Genomic DNA, 14,367 nt, shown 5'->3' with positions numbered 1-14,367 from the left:
AGTGCGGGTCCTGTTGCTCCATTGGCCTCGAAACTTCTTGTGCTCTCAAAGGAAGCCACCGCATGTATATGCATGGGCTATCCGGTGGCCTCGGCGGTCTAGGAAGTTGATCGGCACCGAGAGAGGGGGTAGGCCACGATCAACAACTGCTTCGTCTCATGTTTATTACTTTACACTCTTTAAAGTTCTCTCGCGGTGCCGGTCTAGGAAGTTGACCGGCACCGAGAGAGTGGGTAGGCCACGGTCAACAACTGCTTCTTATCATGTTTTTTAATTTACACTCTTTAAAGTTCTCTCTCGGTGTCGTTCTAGGAAGTTCGCCGACACCAAGAGAGGGTGTAGGCCACAGTCAACAACTTCCTCTTCTCATGTTTTTTACTTCACACTCTTTAAAGTTCTCTCTCGGTGCTGGTCTAGAAAGTTGACCGGCACCGAGAGAGGGGGTAGGCCACGGTCAACAACTGCTTCTTCTCATGTTTTTTACTTTACACTCTTTAAAGTTGAGTTTTGAACAAATCTAACCCAAAAAAGCATATATATATATATATATGAGTGCATCAAAAGTCTTTTATCGAAAAAAATCATCAAAAGTCGTGGAATTTCCAAACTTTGGTCGTAAAAGCATACGAAATATGAGATACAAAAAAGATAGTACAAAACAAAAACAAAAAGAGAAGGGGAAAAAATTAGAGCAGTGGTAACGAGGGTCGATTCTCGGCTCTCGATAATGGCCACCTTTTCCGAGAGGCGCTCTCGGTCTAACCTAGATCTTAACTTTTCCCCTTTCTTTTATATCTTCATTCCCCTCCTCTCTGTTCCCTGCGCCACCGCCACCGCCGACGCCGAAATCGCCACTGCTGCCGCCACCGCCACCCCTCCTCCACCGCCCCCAATTGCGTCCACCACCCCCAACTGGCGCTGCCACGGTGCTTCATGGCCGGCGGCCGACGTGGCGGCTCTTCGATGCAACCCAACGACGGCCGCCGCAGCGGAGCTCCTCCGGTAGCGCGGCAGCTGGAGATGCCCTCAGGTGTGTACACCCATATGCAAATTTTGCTGAAGAAGATGAGAATTGGGAAAATTCAGTTCATAGGTACTCCACTAGGGGCTACTAATTCAGTTCATAGGGTATTTTTAGGTGCTCCACTAGGTCCATGTTGATCTAGTTCTAGGTAGTTTTAGGTGCTCCACTATGATGTTTGAGTTGCACAACATGTTGTGAGTTGCACATGTTTTTTTGCTTTCATTTTGAAAATGACCCCCTCTTGGATGCTTCTCACGCTCCGCCACTGCCACTAGGGGCTAGTAATTGCAAGTAGGCACCATCTTGCTGGGGAATTTAATACCATGGCAAAACTGGCTACAAAACAACCAAACCTGATATTGTGGGTCAAGTTCATCATAATATGCTGCTGTATACTACTGTAATGTTCAGTTTTCAGCCTATTTTTCATGTTTTTGAGGAGTTGATATTGTCCAGTGCATGATAATATGCTCATGTTGCTTATGTATATTTTTCAGCTATTGTAATGTATAGTTTTCCGCCTATTTTTTCATATATTTGAATAGTTCATATTGTCTAGTGCATGATAATATGCTCCTGTTGCCTATGTACTCTTTTCAGTCAATTTTTCATGTATTTTGGACAAGTGGTATGGTTAATATTCAGTATATATTTTTTTGTTTTTCAGATTCTGATGGGAGCACTGGTAGTAAGTACCGGAGAGTCCCGACTGGTACGACCGAGTCGTCCACCTCCCATCAGGCCACAACCGAGGCATCGTCATCATTGTATGGCGATGTCGGAGTGGACTTAGATGCACCAGATCCGCTCGCTACCGAGTCGGGCGACATGGAGGCCTCGGAAGGCTTGGGGTATACCTCGAGCAACACTTCCAAGAGGAAGAAATTCGGGTGTGGTCCGGGGAAGGTCCCGGAACCAACTACTGCCAGCAACCGTCGTGTCATTTGCCCGACAGGAGAGGGGTAAGCAAGCATTTCATTTGCATCATATTTTGGATGCCACAGCTTTGACACTCACATATGGTTGTCTTTTATATCATGTAGTCAGTGGGAATTTATCCCGACACAACCTAAGGGGGCATGCCCGCCGAACCACGTCATCGGCTCCCTCTTGAGGAAGCACTTCCCTGGATTGTCCAAGGCGGGTGATGATGATCCACCGTCGCCAGGTTTAACCTGGGAGCATTACGTACACAACAAGGATGAGCACGATGTTACCATGGCCACTCGGGTCATCAATGCTTTTTTTGTAAGTATCTTCGCTCCGACCACTGCATTTTTTCATATCCAAATCCTTGCTTGCGTGGATGGTGAGAAGATGCCATATGCTTTCTTGTAGGAAACATTTGCTTGCGTGGATGGTGAGCAGCAGAAGGCAATCAAAGGCATCGTGAAATATGCCCGAAAGATACTCTCTGACCTCAAGCACACGCTGCGGTACAAAGCCGTGATGCAGTGTCGGCCGCTCGATGAGAAGGGAGAGAAGATGACAAGGAAGACTGCTTGCCAGACCAACCTGTCGCGAGAAGAATACCTGTCAATGGTAAGTGACTACATCGGTTGCTAGTACTTTGATTCACCCCTCTTGTTCCTCAATTATTCGATTTTGTCTAACTAGGTGACGTAACCCTGGATGAAGGACAATTGTTGGGAGGCCCTGGTTGACATGTGGTGCGACCCAGCATGGCAGGCGCAACATGTGGAGAAGGGAAACGATCGAGCCAAAATGACAGGCCCGGCTCATGTCCAGGGAAGCCGGAACCTAACCGCTCTCAAGCAACACATGGTATGTGGATTAAGATGTTAACTTTTTCGCACGGTGCATCTTGGTTCATTAAATTTGATGGTTAATTTTGTAGGAGGCGAAGGTTGGTCGCCCGGTCCACATCCTGGAAACCTGGAAAGAAGGCCACAAGGGGAAGGATGGCGCCGAGTTGTGCTGCGAGTCGGTGGAGGAGAAGTGGGGGACCTTCAAAGAGGTCTTCCAGGAGGTGCACGGGCAGGAAGCCGAACCTATGTCCAAGCCCCTTGATCCTGAACTTCTCATCATTGCTGGCGAGGGGAAGGGTCATGGCTGCCACCTCCTTTGCAACGGGGCGATCGCCACCTCCTCGCATCGCAAGCTGCACGAGATACGCGCGTCGAGCACCAGCTCAACTCCGTCCATACGGAGTCGCCCAACCGCCGCATCAAATGAGATATCGCGTCTCAAGGTTAGCATCCTAATCTTTCATTTATGGCCATGCCTCGAAATAGCACCGTTCCAACCTATATGAGCCTAATGCCATGTTACATGATTTAATGGCGCAGCGGGCTGTTGAAGAGGAGAAAAGGCGGCAGGCTGAGCAGGAGTCCGGAGAAAAGGAACGGGAAGACACGAACAAGAGCTTGAAGCTGCTTGAGGATCAACTACAGGTAGAACATTATCTAAACTAGAGTAGAAGATTCATTACATAGGGACGAACCGCTCTCACGTGACTCTACTCTTATAGGCTCTTATGCAATCTCAAAGCAGTGCAAGTGATGCCCCTCCTCCTCCTCCGGAATGTTAACTCGATGGCCTCTCCTCCTCAAGATGATCTATATATGAACAAGTGTACTTCTATTGTGACATGCACGTGTTTTGCAAGTAGTGACAATATGTATGAATTTGCGACTTGTGTGTGACGTCTATTAGGATAATACATTCGACTTGTGTGTGACAATATGTGGACTATCCCTAATTATGCCTATATATGTGTGGACTAGATCAAATTATGCCTATATATGATCAAATTATGCCTATATATGTGTGGAATAGATCAAATTATGCCTATATATGATCCTTCTGCCAAGTAGTTGTTTTTATCTGCAGGGATCAGAAAATAAATAGCTTAAACATCAGAATAGATGGGAAAGATTTCCGAGAGCAACATTCGAAAAACTACATATTACCGAGAGCCCTTCTCGAAAACATGGTCGTCTGGGAGACCTACTATTGTGCCACAACTTTTCTGAGAGCTGCTCTCGGAAAGGAAGACGACATTGCCGAGACAAGCTCACGGCAAAGCTATGTAAACTGTCAGCTCCCATGTGGGCCACGCCGTCCTACTGGTCAGGAGGATTGCCGAGAGCAGCTCTCGGCAAAGATATCATCATTTTTTTCAAGAATATTTAGGAAGTTATTTCAAACTTTTACTGATAAATGTGACCAGTGGGACCACATGTCAGTTAGAAAGAACACACACAAAAAAAGAAAATAGGATGTTGCATATGCTTTGCCGAGTGTCGTACTGCAGCTCTCGGTAAAGGATGTAGTAACTGACGGAGCCGTCTGTTACGGACGGCCATGCCGCGTGGCTCCTCTTTGCCGTGAGCGGCTCTCAGCGTCTGCAGGTTTTGCCGTGCGGTGCCTCTTTGTCGTGAGGCAATGACGGCAAAGATGGCAGTTTGCCGTGAAGCTGGCCGGTTTGCCGAGAGTGACACTCGACAAAGTTTGCTTTGCCGAGTATTCGTATTTTAGCACTCGTCAAAGAGCATTACACCCGGTGTACATGAAAATTCCAGTAGTGAGTGACATCTATCAAGCTGAAAGCCCTATCTGCAGCATCAACTTCTAATATTTCTGACAGACATGGATGCATGTACAGCGCAGTTCCTACTGCATTTTTTTTACTTCTTATAGTCTTCCAACTTATGAACGATTTCTGACACTGAAGTCTACTAGGTCAGGTAGTTCATCCAAGATATCACCCTTCTAGTAGTGAAGCACGCCTTTTGTTAGTTCTCTAAGACTTCTAATGACATGTGCTTTTCTTGTTTAATTATCATCATGCAGTAGGGCCTCTTCTACTGTCTCAGTGAATTTATTAGTGACCCCTTTTCAAATCCTGCGACCTGATATTGATACTTGATTCATTATCAACAATAGGATATATGCTACTATCTTGAGAAATTTTGCGCACAAAAGGTTCAAGATGTTGAACACTTTTGCGACGTGATTCTGGAAAAGTGTAAGGACCAATTACGTGGAGTATGTACTCTGTGCAGTGATTATAAGTAGGTTAGGCACCATAAGCAACATGTCCCAGCATGCAGCTGCGATGGTGACACACCCATCACTGTTAATGATCCAAGAGAACTGGGTGTATCCAACCAAGAGGATACTCCTGTTGGTTTGCCAAGCGTTAAGGAATTACCCTTGACAGAACACAAATCATACAGTGGTATGTCCTCCACTTGCCACCGTTGAAATTTCTGTTTCCATGTACCTAATATGCCCTTAGGGAGTACAACGAGAGGCCTTCCAGAGGGATACTTTGCCAAGAAGCTCTGAATAAAACTAACTAGGATAAATGTCTTCCCCGAACCAGGGGCATGAGCTAGAATGCAACCTCGTGGTTTGTCAGAGACTAAATTCTTAACCAGAAAGTGGAAACCTGCCAACTGATGTGGTCTCATTTGCTTTTCATGTTTTAGATGAATAACAATGTCTAACGCGTTCAGTTCTTCAGTGATTCTAACATCACCAGTGACAATATCATCAGAATCCTTTGAGCGCTTTTCAGAGTAATATGATCTTGACCTTGATGCCTGACATGAGGTAAACATAATGTCAATTGATTGTTCCAGTCATACATTTAAACTTCAATTCATTCCAAAGTTTATATTATGCCATCGTGACATTTCTAAAAAATTATAATGCATAACAGTAGATACCGAATATCAGAAAATAACAACTACATGTGCTATACTAGAAAAGTTTCTTCATGCTCGAAATACAGGAATAACCAAATAACAACCCACAAGGTCTAGCGTCAGGCTCTGCGGCATGAGCAAATGTGTCAATTTTGTCAGATAAGATGAGCAAATGTGTCAATTCTCAGGTATGATTGGCATATTGTGCCCCTTTAGGCACTTGGCTCTTATCAAAACAGATTGTGTTCAAACAACGTAATAGTGTAATAAAAAATAAAAAATGTATTTCAAAGCAGTTTCAGCACACCAAATGGGAATACAACACATGCCTGTGGGCCACTTTGCTTGTTGCTAAAAAGGATATTCGCTAAGAACTTCTGAAAAAATAAAACTACATATGTTGCTAAACGGCCTCAGAGTTATAGAAGCATCATCACATATCTTAAACAAATAACATACCTTTCTCCACTGATAATCAATGATTGTGTCAGGCCTTCTCACAATCATACGCCGGACACGGCGTACATGGCCCAGATCTTCATGAATCTGTATTTCATGATTGTAGACGTTGTTCACCTCTTTCTCATTGGCTGCCTCTTCAAGTGTGTCGAGCTGGCCAATAAATATAACTAAATCATTACGGCAAACAACATAAATCCAAATAAACAATTTACTGAAGATAAAGTTTACAGATTTCTCTTATTAAGTTGAGCTCATCTATTCTCAAACTTTACAAGTTGAATCAATTTGCAGACAGAGCACGGGATCATAAGAACAACCATAAAATTACAAAATGATATGTTTCAAAATGCTGAAGCAACAAAAGTCATAAGTCTGTGATTATAATTTGTACCTTAGAGCTTTCAAGTGCCACTGAGTGCTCATTCCAAAAATCTTCAAGACCATCACTTTCCTTTTCTTGTATATGTTCTTCCTCCATAGGCTCATCTTCCCCCATAGGCTCATCTTCCTCCATAGGTTCATCTTACCCCAGAGGATTGTAAGGTTTTGAGGGCAAATCAAATACTGTTGGATTTGCTTCATTTTTTCTTTTTCTTTTCTTGGCACAATTTCAACATCCCCATCTACTTGGGAGCTTGGATCAACTTATTGTTTTTTTCTCTCCTTAGGAAGTGGAGGGGAAACTTGTGTTTCTGCCATTTTCTCCTTATGGGTAGCAACATACATTGAGCAAGAAGAGTTACGGCTGGAAGATGAAAATTTCAGCTTTGAATTGGAATAGATTCAGCAAATATCAAACAATTATACTCCATTATTTTTAGTACAAGAGAAAGGGGTACTTGTTAACTAAGATGCGTCAAATAATTATGGATGAACATTAAAAAAATTGAAAACAAAGATAACAGTTTCGCAGTGCCCTTCAGAGATACTGATGAGGCAGTGCAAAGTTGATGCTACTAGTTTGTCATTACAAACATGTAGAACAAAATCAACAATATAACTCAGTAAAAAATTGCAAGTGAAAATCACATACAGCCAGATCATGGATATGTTCTGCAATATAACTCTCTCAAACAGAACTGCTGATGGTTGATAGCTGGCCGAAGGATATTGATTCATTAAAGTTGCACTTGGACTATATGGAACAATTTGACAGTTTTGGTCTCTATCCGAAAAAGACTGTTTTTGTCTCTATCATGCATTATCTCATTTACTTCATCAATTCCTTCGATTACCACTCTCATGAGAGCACCAGCCTGTTCTGATGGTATCAGCTGTTTATTTTTCTCAGGCGTCAGTTGTTTGTGTGCTCCTGTGCTTTCATCATCATCATCATCCGAATCAAGAACTATTATGTCACTCTTTTTCTGTTCTCTTTGCTCGATAGAATTGGCCATATTAGTTTCAACACTCGGCCCATAACTCAGAGCGGGCTCGGGCAGAGTAGAAAGGAAAGTTAACAATTGGACCTTCTGAGCATACAAGCTATCCCACTCCTCGGTAACACTGCCACATCCCCAACTGCGAATCGTATTTGCAGTAAGTGAAAGATTATTGATGGGGTTGGAAGGCTCTCTTTTTCTGTGGTAATACATGCCTACAGAAACAGATGACTAATTAGTTATTATCATATAAGAGAGAAGAAATAAATTAGCACCAGCAATGGAAGTAGCACTTCTGCTGATGTTGCATATAAGCCCCATGCAAGGTGGACAAGAAAAATGTGGGATACGTACATGGCAATCATAAGTATGAACCACAGACAGTTACATGAGGAGAACTATAATGATCATAAAATGCAGCGGGCATTATGTAGTAGTCAACCCACTAATTGTTTAACACAAGCATAGTAATTGATGAACAAATAGGCACCTTATTCATCAATTCTTTCTCCTAGGTTTACTAGGTTTCCTTATTAGCTCTGTATTTCACCTGGTACAATCCAATTAAAGTAGTAATGAAACTTTATACATAAAGCTAGTAGCTACTAGAGATACACTAGAAATATCACCTACAGTAAATTCAGTCCAAATTCAAATACTGTTCTTTGCTTCTAATCATGCACAGAATACCCAGAAAAGGAGTCTCTAAAGAAAAGAAAAACACAAAGGTGATGTGAGTGTACAGGGTAGTGGAAATACTTCAACTGGGCAAACTATATTCACACTAGCATTTCAAAGAGCAAAGTTGCTTCGATGCCTACAAATATACAAGCATGCAAACAACAATGTACTAGCAGGAAACATATCACCACAATAACACCTATGACCGTGTCCAGCATAGAAAAGAACAATACACATGAAACACCCAGAAAGTGGAAACCTGCCAACTGATGTGGTCTCATTTGCTTTTCATGTCTTGGATGAATAGCAATGTCTAACGCAATGAATTCTTCCCCGACTCTTAACATCACTAACGACAATATCATCAGAATCCTTTCAACGCATTTCACAGAAATATGATCTTGACCTTGATGCCTGACATGAGGTAAACTCAATTCCAATGATACATTTAAATTTCATGAATGCCATGAAAAACATTGAAAATAATGATAAGCCAAAGTTCCATATTTGTTACTAAACCCATGTCCTGCGCAATATTGCCAGGCCACATCATCTATCTATCTATTTATACTAAAAGCACAACATGGTAGAGATAGATAAGTAGACTATAAATTCTCACAAAAAGGCAAAACATCCAACTTTTGGTTGAACAGACCAGCTTATTGATCAAATTTTTGCACAAACTATTCCATTTCAAAAACAAAAAATGTTTGAGCACAAACTGCATGAACCACATCCTACCATTGTTTATCCTCGCATAACTATCATTTTTATAATGCATGGCAACAATGCATCTAAAAAAAGTGGTGCTTCCACTTTTCAAGAAGAAGCAGGAAACAATAATCTACAAATCCAAACATGTATTAGTCTACAAAACAATATCTCAAATATCCCTGTTAAGCTAGAAAACAACCACAGAATTGACTATTAAGCTTCCCACAAAAAATATTTGAAGATAGGGCTATACTGCTACTGTAGCCTTATGTTTTTTGTAGACAATAACAGAAAGCCAGGCGTACACAAAGCCAACAAACAGACAATTGCATAAGCTACAACCATAAGCATAAAAAAATCTATTGTATTAACTACTAACATAAGCATCAAGAAAATCTGATACGATTCCATTTATCTATGCTAAACTACTACATCTATTACCGTTGTCCCTTACACTTCTATATGAATATCAAGGAACAAAACAAACAATTAATCTACATAGGCAGAGAAATGAGCAGCAAACAAGCACAAACCAAAGTCAGGAAGTCAAGATTAATGCACATACCTCAGCGAAACACAAGGACCTTCATCTTATGGTTTCCCATTAGCATACAAAATTACAAAAGGCAGCTGATCTGCACTCCTCACCGTACACACAGGCGTCAGACCAGGCAGAAGTTACAATCGTATCACAATATCACATGGTCAAATTTGTGCACAAACATCCTACCAATATTTATCTTGTTTTTTTAATCTTTTATGCATGGAAACACTACACCTAAACAAGCGGTTCTTCCACTTTTGGAAAAATAGTAGTAGCAATACGAGGCACTTATCTCAATATTCAGGTAAAAGTTATCTGGCAGATGCTGGATATGAAATGAATAAATGCTACACTTATATTTGCAAGATGTGTGATATATAAACAATAGTAAACACGCAACCTACTGGAAGTGAAACATGGCAGAAAATAATACAGCAAAGGGATGTATTCTCTATTCTGCATGCAGATTCTAGCATGTAAACTCTAGCTCGGTAAGAGCAGGAAAGTTATGCAAACAAACAATGAAAAAATCAACAAGGGTTGACAACTGCTGTAAGTACTTATGTAATACTCAACCAGAGGATTGCACAAAGAATCGAGGTCAAGAAACTAGGTGAACATCCCAAACCTGCTGCAATTATTACTACTTCAACTGTGAAGTTACACAAGATAAGACTGGGTAGGCTCAATCATGTCAGGCCATTCCTCATAACCTACATTGACTAGCACAGTGATTTTTCTATTAAGCGCCAAGGATTCGAGAGATTGGGGTTGAAAACGTAAGGAGAAGCCATAAAATGGAAAGATCCATTATATGTTACATTAACATTACTCATGGCCAGAGTAGTTGTACAAAATGATTGCCGTGTGAATCTGCAAAACCACACACCAGTGTGATGAGTGCTAGCTAAACAGCTATATATTATAAGCATTGTATCCTATGCATAGAGGAACCGTATCTGAGCAGAAATAGACTCCCAAAAACATATTACAGTGCACGCCAATAAAACAAGCATTTCATGGATACATTGAGGGACGTTGCCATAAATGCCAAGGAAAATACTCAAATATAATCACAATGGTAAACTGACAGGGGAAATGTAAGGATGATATGGCAATGACATGAATCAAACATACCGGTCTTTGTGTAGACAAACCAAACATTCATTTAAATACTATGTCATGCAATCTAATCCAATTCAATTCAAATTCATGGATAAATTTGAAAAACTTTGCAAGGTCAAATTGATGGGCAAATAGGTTCCTGTTTTTAGGGTCATGGCCAAATAATTTCCTCTGAACTAACGAACACCCAACATTTCTGCTTGAGTTGCACATTTGTACGGAGCAGTCGCAGTGTCGCACCATCTGAGAATAATTTTACAGAGCTAGTATCTCCCACTTTTGTTCTTTTTAGAATAAACATGGAAACTTGCATCATTTTCTTAGGAGAAGAGCCAAAGCGGCTGAAACAACGTTTTTCGGCCTACTGTGCTAACCTGCGGGATTAGCAAACACAATTGGCAATTTCTATTGACAATTACGGTGACAGCTGACAAGAGAAGTATACAGAAACTAAGGGACGATTGCGGCTTGCCTCAGCACCCTAGCGGCTGCTGCTTCACCCATGGTGCGGGTGCGGCCATGCGCCACGACGCTGCCTGTCGCTCCGCCTCCCAACCATCCTCCTACGCTGCGTGCTCTTGCCACCACTGACCGCGAATACGATACCACGCCGCACCTGCCGCTGCCGCCGCCATCTCCCTCTCCGTCTCCTAGAGGGGCCCTCTGTGTGCGCCCGCCCATCAGATAGCAGTGTCTCAGTGGGCTGTCCCAACTGGGCCTCCATAATGTACATCAAACACAATTAAGAGGACCACTACCAACCTCAAACACCATCACCATTAAGGCTCATCATCTTGCCATCTTCCTCCTCCGCTCGAATCCTCCCATGCCCCATTCTAAAAAAATGACTCCTTGTCGTTTCCTCCTTCCTCGCCGGCGGCGCGGTTGGACGGAGAGACCCCTACTATCTGCCACGGGCGGCGGGTACACACACCCGCCACCGATTAGGACACCGTACGGCACAACACAACCAAAAAGATCTTCACAATACCCAAGCATCCACCGGAAATCAGGACGCCTGGCGGGCAGTTCCGCGCATCCCTCCCCTGCCAATGCGAGCCTCGCCCGAAACCGCAAGGAATCCTACCACCCCAACCCCGTGCGGTGCCCACAGACAAAGGAACAAGGATCAAGAGTCATGGCATATGGTTACTTGGTTGGCCAAAGTGTGATGGACACAATTGTGGCAATTTAGCTAAAAGAGCATGACAGGTGGGCTAGGTGACTAAGTGATTATGAACCGAACACAATCGATCTTGCCTGAGTAACCCAACAACAGAAAACATCATTGGACCGAACAGAACTTTGCTTATCTTCAAGATAAGCAGCTTAAAGACCACCAGGCACATGCCATGTCATGGCCCTTGTGTAATCCATAGTAAAACTATATTGACGTAATATGCCCACCAAACAGAAACCTTTTACTTTTGTAAAACATTGGTGATATGAAACCTTCAGTTAGTCATAACTGTATTGTATGGGCCACACAGATATATAAGTTACGGTACAAAATGACAAACTAGAGCATCTCATAAAACATTTAACTTCAAAAAAACCAATTCTAGTTCTAATATAGGCTCCATCATAGTGTATCAGGTAAAGCCTAAGAAACAATCAAGTTGTCCATTCTCACCCATGAGGTAACATAAGCAAGGAAGAATTTGCAAATTGATGGTTTCAGATTGATATATAAGAAACTGAGACCCACAAGATTTATTGCTAGCACGAGACATCAGTTTACCTTGGACGGACCAGGAAGGAGCTGGAGGTCCAATTTGACTGAGAATCGGTCATGCATGTCAAACAAATAACCTGCAAAAAGAAGCGTCATTGTTTATTTCAATCCCACAACCAAACAAGTGTCAATTTCATGCTATAACACTATCATATTTTGGATAGTGAGACACAAACAAAATAAAGGGATTATGCTAACTGTAGAAAGTCTGAAACCAATCATCTAGGGAACAAAGTGGATGCACAAAAATACTAAAAAAAGGAAAAATAGTAGTAGCATTACGAGGCATTTATCTCACTATTCAGGTAAAAGTTATCTGGCAGATGTTGGATATGAAATGAATAAATGCTACACTTATATTTGCAAGATGTGTGATATATAAACAATAGTAAACATGCAACCTACTGGAAGTGAAACATGGCAGAAAATAATACAGCAAAGGGATGTATTCTCTATTATGCATGCAGATTCTAGCATGTAAACTCTAGCTCGGTAAGAGCAGGAAAGTTATGCAAACAAACAATGAAACAATCAACAAGGGTTGACAACTGCCGTAAGTACTTATGTAAGAGTCAACCAGAGGATTGCACAAAGAATCGACGTCAAGAAACTAGGTGAACATCCAAAACCTGCTGCAATTATTACTACTTCAACTGTGAAGTTACACAAGATAAGACTGGGTAGGCTCAATCATGCCAGGCCATTCCTCATAACCTACATTGACTAGCACAGTGATTTTTCTATTAAGCGCCAATGATTCGAGAGATTGGGGTTGAAAACGTAAGGAGAAGCCATAAAATGGAAAGATCCATTATATGTTACATTAACATTACTCATGGCCAGTGTAGTTGTACAAAATGATTGCCGTGTGAATCTGCAAAACCACACACCAGTGTGATGAGTTAGCAGCTAAACAGCTATATATTATAAGCATTGTATCCTATGCATAGAGGAACCGTATCTGAGCAGAAATAGACTCCCAAAAACATATTACTGTGCACGCAAATAAAACAAGCATTTCATGGATACATTGAGGGACGTTGCCATAAATGCCAAGGAAAATACTCAAATATAATCACAATGGTAAACTGACAGGGGAAATGTAAGGATGATATGGCAATGACATGAGTCAAACATACCGGTCTTTGTGTAGACAAACCAAACATCCATTTAACTACTATGTCATGCAATCTAATCCAATTCAATTCAAATTCATGGATAAATTTGAAAAACTTTGCAAGGTCAAATTGATGGGCAAATAGGTTCCTGTTTTTAGGGTCATGGCCAAATAATTTCCTCTGAACTAACGCACACCCAACATTTCTGCTTGAGTTGCACATTTGTACGGAGCAGTCGCAGTGTCGCACCATCTGAGAATAATTTTACAGAGCTAGTATCTCCCACTTTTGTTCTTTTTAGAATAAACATGGAAAGTTGCATCATTTTCTTAGGAGAAGAGCCAAAGCGGCTGAAACAACGTTTTTCGGCCTACTGTGCTAACCTGCGGGATTAGCAACCACAATTGGCAATTTCTATTGACAATTACGGTGACAGCTGACAAGAGAAGTATACAGAAACTAAGGGACGATTGCGGCTTGCCTCAGCACCCTAGCGGCTGCTGCTTCACCCATGGTGCGGGTGCGGCCATGCGCCACGACGCTGCCTGTCGCTCCGCCTCCCAACCATCCTCCTACGCGGCGTGCTCTTGCCACCGCTGACCGCGAATACGATACCACGCCGCACCTGCCGCTGCCGCCGCCATCTCCCTCTCCGTCTCCTAGAGGGGCCCTCTGTGTGTGCCCGCCCGTCAGACAGCAGTGTCTCAGTGGGCTGTCCCAACTGGGCCTCCATAATGTACATCAAACACAATTAAGAGGACCACTACCAACCTCAAACACCATCACCATTAAGGCTCATCATCTTGCCATCTTCCTCCTCCGCTCGAATCCTCCCATGCCCCATTCTAAAAAAATGACTCCTTGTCGTTTCCTCCTTCCTCGCCGGCGGTGCGGTTGGACGGAGAG

At 42.4% G+C, this 14,367-nt stretch overlaps 1 pseudogene; it reads right to left on the bottom strand.

Annotated features, from left to right (window-relative positions):
* Positions 1–7,905, bottom strand: part of LOC125510223 — an 80,771-nt pseudogene extending 72,866 nt beyond the window's left edge.
* Positions 7,906–14,367: the final 6,462 nt, after the last annotated feature.

The sequence above is a fragment of the Triticum urartu genome, chromosome 5 (genome assembly GCF_003073215.2).
Source record: "Triticum urartu cultivar G1812 chromosome 5, Tu2.1, whole genome shotgun sequence".
NCBI lineage: Eukaryota > Viridiplantae > Streptophyta > Magnoliopsida > Poales > Poaceae > Triticum > Triticum urartu.
This window is presented reverse-complemented; position numbering and strand designations above follow the sequence as displayed.